The 5,894-nt window shown below is 40.4% G+C and overlaps 1 pseudogene; it reads left to right on the forward strand.

Moving 5' to 3' along the window:
• The first annotated feature begins 382 nt into the window (after window positions 1–382).
• LOC129530302 (testis-specific chromodomain protein Y 1-like) lies at window positions 383–2,705 on the forward strand (annotated as a pseudogene).
• The last annotated feature ends 3,189 nt before the right edge of the window (window positions 2,706–5,894 follow it).

Here is a 5,894-nt window from a genome sequence, read left to right on the forward strand (position 1 = left end):
AAAGAACAATCAACAATGTGCACCTCCACAGTTTGTTCTCCACATAACTTAAAGCACAAATATATTTAATAAAAAAAACCACTAATTTGTGTTTTTGTCATAAAATGAATAAAGGTATAATTTTGAGAACTCAGTAAGTGAAATAATGGAGGTACATTATACAGGAGTAAAGGTTTTGTATGTTACTGAAGGTAAGCTAGTGTAACTTTAAAAATGTTATAACATTAGAATGTTCCATATAATCGTCATAGCAACCACAATTAAACAAAGAAACACAAAAGAGTAACAGGCAGGAAGAAAGCTTTCTGTACTACACCAGAGGGTTGGGGCTGTGGATTTAGCTACTCTCACCTGAGGCTACTGAGCAAGCTGTCACGCACCGTGAGACAAAGCCGAATCTGTCCCACCAGGCAGTAAGTGTGGAGAGGTTCAGGCACATGGCATAGCTGCTATTTCGCACAATTTTCACTACACCAGTGGTGACAAAATAGAAGAGGTTCATCCATACACAGAACCTGGTGAAGAGCTGGAGGCAGAAAGAAGTGTCTATGTGGAGACGCAACTGAAACAAAGGTGGCACAGCAACTGTTCCAATCCCGTGTCTTTCCTCATGGCTTCCCAGGAGTTTGAGGTTGAAACTATTGTTGACAAAAGACAGGATAAAAATGGGAATACACAGTATTTGGTTCGGTGGAAAGGTTATGACAAACAGGATGACACTTGGGAACCAGAGCAGCACCTCATGAACTGTGAAAAATGCATACATGATTTTAATAGACGACAGATTGAAAAACAGAAAAAACTGACATGGACTACAACCAGTAGAATTTTTTCAAACAATGCCAGAAGAAGAACTTCCAGATCTACAAAAGCAAACTATTCTAAGAACTCCCCTAAAACGCTAGTGACTGATAAACACCACAGGTCCAAAAACCGCAAGTTATTTGCTGCCAGCAAGAACGTTAGGAGAAAGTCAGCTTCAATTCTCTCCGACACAAAGAATATGGAGATAATAAATTCAACTTTCGAGACCCTTGCACCTGACACCCCTTTAACCACAAGAAAACTGTGAGTGGCTTTCAGAAACTTGAGAAACTGGACCCTATTGCAGCAGATCAGCAGGACACGGTGGTCTTCAAGGTGACAGAAGGGAAACTCCTCCGGGACCCTTTGTCAAGTCCTGGTGCAGAACAGACTGGAATGCAGAACAGGACTCAGATACACCCACTAATGTCACAGATGTCTGGCTCAGTTACTGCTTCCATGGCCACAGGTTCAGCTACCCGAAAAGGTATAGTGGTATTAATAGATCCATTAGCAGCCAATGGGACAACAGACATGCATACCTCAGTTCCAAGAGTGAAAGGTGGCAAAGAAATATTACTGATGACAGCAGAGACCAGCCTTTTATCAAGAAGATGCACTTCACCATAAGGCTAACAGAAAGTGCCAGCACATACAGAGACATTGTAGTGAAGAAAGAGGTTGGATTCACCCAGATAGTGCTATCAACTAGATCGACAGAAAAAAATGCACTGAATACAGAAGTAATTAAAGAAATGGTTAATGCTCTGAATAGTGCTGCTGCAGATGACAGCAAGCTTGTGCTGTTCAGTGCAGCTGGAAGTGTCTTTTGCTGCGGTCTTGATTTTGGGTACTTTGTGAAACACTTAAGGAATGACAGAAACAGAGCAAGCCTTGAAATGGTGGACACCATCAAGAACTTTGTGAATACTTTTATTCAATTTAAAAAGCCTATTGTTGTATCAGTCAATGGCCCTGCCATTGGACTAGGTGCATCCATCCTGCCTCTTTGTGATCTCGTGTGGGCTAATGAAAAGGCTTGGTTCCAAACCCCTTATACGACCTTTGGACAGAGTCCAGATGGCTGTTCTTCTATTACATTCCCCAAAATGATGCGTAAAGCATCTGCCAATGAAATGTTAATTGCTGGGCGAAAGCTGACAGCACGGGAGGCATGCGCCAAAGGCCTGGTCTCTCAGGTATTTTTGACTGGAACTTTCACCCAAGAGGTTATGATTCAAATTAAGGAGCTTGCCTCATACAATCCAATTGTACTGGAAGAATGTAAGGCCCTTGTTCACTGTAATATTAAATTGGAGTTGGAACAGGCCAATGAGAGAGAGTGTGAGGAGCTGAGGAAGATCTGGAGCTCAGCCCAAGGGATAGAATCCATGTTAAAGTATGTTGAAAATAAAATTGATGAGTTTTGATTGTCAGTCTGTCTGCTCAGGACACAAGAACTAAGGGGCACCAAATGCACCATGAGTTGCAAGATGCCCTAATCCATCTTCATAGCCCAAAACAATTTCACCCATAGCTAAGGCTTGGAAACAGAACTGGAAATGTCCAAGCTATGTATTTAAATTATCACATCATTTTTAAGCACTGTAGCTTTACAAGGAGTAACAAAACAGCTTCTTTGCCCAAATGTGATTATTTTATGCACACCTAAGCCCAAATATAAAAACAGACTGTTGGGTACTAGACTCTTCTTGCAAGCTCTAATATGTATCTATGGCTACTACTATATATAAGACCAGAGTTGTGTTTTATTAGATGTTTATGACAGAGAATCCTGTAATAATGTTGATTTTTTCTTATTTTTATATCCTAGAATACCTCTATTGGGATATAGCTTCCCTCCCAGAAAGACACAGAACTATCAGAGATGGTGCCCTTGACTTTACAGTGGCACAAACGCTTTAGAGACACACAATTATAAAAGACTTATCTTTTAGAATAAATACTTATGGCACAAAATCCACTGATGATCATTCTCCTAAACTGAACACATGACTAGAATTGGTGGTGAGATATCGCTTGATTTTCTTTTCCTTTATAAATGTCTAGTTCTTACCCAGTTAACAAAAGAAAACTTTATCTCTCTAAAGTAAAACTTGTTACACCACATTAGTGAATTATGGAATGATTTTGGTGGAAATATCCAGGTTCTAATGTGTGGAATGTGCAGATTTAGGTTACCTTAGTGTATGTTCTAGTTAATAAGTTAAAATTCTGGACACATTATTAAAGGCCAAAACTTCTTTCAAAACAAACACTCCTACACTTTGTATGACCTTTACAATTATCAGTGTCTCTTTTTAGGAACACACCATTTTCTAGAACACTGTATGTGCTCAGTTATGCAAAAGCTCTATGAACCCTGTCTTGTTGGATTTTATCGAGGCTCCATTACATAGGCATAATTGAATAATCCACTGGCCACTGGTGATGAATGTCATCTTTGTCACAAGATCTCTAGGGTGTCACTTCACCAGCCGAGAATCTCTGTGGATGATGGCACCTTTGTGCAAGTTTCCCTTGAGCCTGCCTTTCTAATTTTACGAACCCATCTTACAGGCTGCACTCAGCTCAAACTATGGGTTTAGGTTTCATTTTGCTATGGATCCACCAGGCACAGAATGGAGGCAGATGCATGAGTGAATGTTGGTTGAGTCCAGCCACTGCACACAGCTTTGCCTGTTATCTGTGATGAGGTAAGCAGGTCAGGTGCTGGTACAGGTGACAGCTCCCTGCAAATCTTTAGGTGAATCAGGCATACCACAAGCTTTCTCTGCTGCAGGCACTAAAGAATGCAGTGGCATCCACAAAACAAGAAATGCCAGAAAATGCAAAGACCCAAAGATGTCATCCTAGCCCTGGCATGGGAAAGGTTTAGAGCTGGGGTATCTAAAGGGCAAATGTCCTGCTTTCTTTTTACTTTTTTCTTTTTTTTCTTATCTGTGGGATCACTATGACTTAAATTAGGGTTTTCAAAGGGCTCTGTCTCTCTTTCTACTGGAAATTAGCATCTTGTCTTTTCTTCACTCTTTCTCTCTTTGACTGCTTTTTATTTACTATGGCATGCTATAGAAGAAATGCATTTTGGCCCAGCATCTTTCTGTTGACTATAGGGCTATTTGTCAGAAGCAGTAAGATTTTGGCTTAGCAATAACGTAACATCTTCCCGTTTAAGATCAAAAACGGGCTAGATATTAGAAAGGCTCTATATATTTATTGATGTATCAGAAAACTTCCCCAGGTCTTACTTTATTTGTTTAAGGTACTGTAATGAAAAAGAAACTTGCACTTTACTGGCACCTCATTCATTGGGCATTTCCTATAGGGGTAGTAAGGAACGTGGAGGGTTGGATGTAAAAACTGGAAAACCTGATGATGATGTGACTAAAAGATTCTCTGCATCAAGAAGATGAGAAAGCCTGTGGTAACAAATGCGGTTTTGAGTGTTTCCAGGGAGAATGTTTCTCTGACGTTTGGGAGTTGTTTCTTGTGGGCTTTTCTGATATGACTGCTAAGAAAGCAGGAACAATTTTACAGTATTTACAAAGTTGTGGGTTGTTTCACAGGGCAAAAATCCTTGCACATAGGAAATTTCAAACAATGTGCTTTTGACTCTCAGAAACTATCTAGGTCTTCAATAGTATTGACAAAGAAAAGCTACACAGTTGTGGTGGATTATTGGTAAAATTTCTGCAAGCAGAGAAACAGCCTGAAATATCAGGCTGCAGACACAAATGTAAGAATCCTGCACAATCCTGTGGCCCAAGCAAATAATTTTTTTAAAAAGCCCAACTTTTTGTGTGTGTGTGCTTAAGATATGCCCACAGCTACTCAGATAAAAAAAAAACAAACAAGACCCCGCATTAAAATGTTGTGTCTTTTATGTAACCAGACTGCTTCCAGGAAATAGTCTCTCTCTTTTTTAGAACATGTACATATTGGACTCCAATGTGTTACAAAGGGTACCTTATATTACTAAACATGCTTCAGACTCCGAGCCAAATTTCCGTAAATTATCATTTAAGACTCTGGTCCCAGGCCAAGGTCCTGGGCCATGCTTTCCCTTTAGCTCTTGTGTGGCTCAGGGCCAAGTTCCTGAGCCAAGCTGAGTCATTACATCAGCCATTAATAGTTCCAGGCACAAGGACCCAGAAAAGATGAGAAGTGCTTTCTTCAAAACTAGTTAGTACCTTTTCTTCCTTCTGAGTCCATAAAAATATCGGACTCTTTCTCAAAGTGGGCAACTGACTCTACTCCACCAGAAGTTAACATATTAAACATTTATTATCATCTCGCCTTTTGCATTCCTAATTTTTAATTTTCTTGAGATTAAAAAGATCTGTGTGTCACCTAAAAATGAGAGACTGATACATTGTGGTTCACTGGGGGACAGCAAGGTTTGTTTTTGGTTCATGGACTTGGAAAGGCCTTAATTAAAAAGGTCAGTAGGGGCTGGGCATGGTGGCTCATGACTCTTGTCGGAGCACTTTGGGTGGCCAATGTGGGAAGATCAGGAGGAGATCAAGATCGAGATCATCCTGGCTAACATGGTGAAGCCCCCATGAAGTCTACCAAAAATACAAAAAATTAGCAGGGTGTGGTGGTGGGCACCTTTAGTGACAGCTACTTGGTAGGCTAAGGCAGGAGAATGGCATAAACCCGGGAAATGGAGCTTGCAGTTAGCCAAGATCATGCAACTGGACTCCAGTTTAAGTGACAGAGAATCCATTAGAAAAAAAAAGTGAATAGGGGTGCCATTCCAAACTATTTACATTCATATCTTCAGCTTGTCCTCTATTTGCTTTCATATCTGCAGCTTGTTCTCAGTTTTTGTTTGTTTGTTTTTGTTATTTGTTTTTTTCTTTTTTTAATTTCTGAAGAGCAAACAAAGCTCTGGGCCAGTGCCAGGTAACATCCAATGGATTGCCTGCCATTCTTACAAAGCTTAGGAGAAAGGGATTCTGGGAGACACACTGGCAGTCTCCTTTCACCCTCCACTGTTGAAAATGTTGCCTCTGTTCCAACTCTTTTCTTTCAGAGAGGATCCAGCTGTCACATAGGACTGAAAG

This window comes from Gorilla gorilla, chromosome Y, assembly GCF_029281585.2.
Source record: "Gorilla gorilla gorilla isolate KB3781 chromosome Y, NHGRI_mGorGor1-v2.1_pri, whole genome shotgun sequence".
Lineage (NCBI taxonomy): Eukaryota > Metazoa > Chordata > Mammalia > Primates > Hominidae > Gorilla > Gorilla gorilla.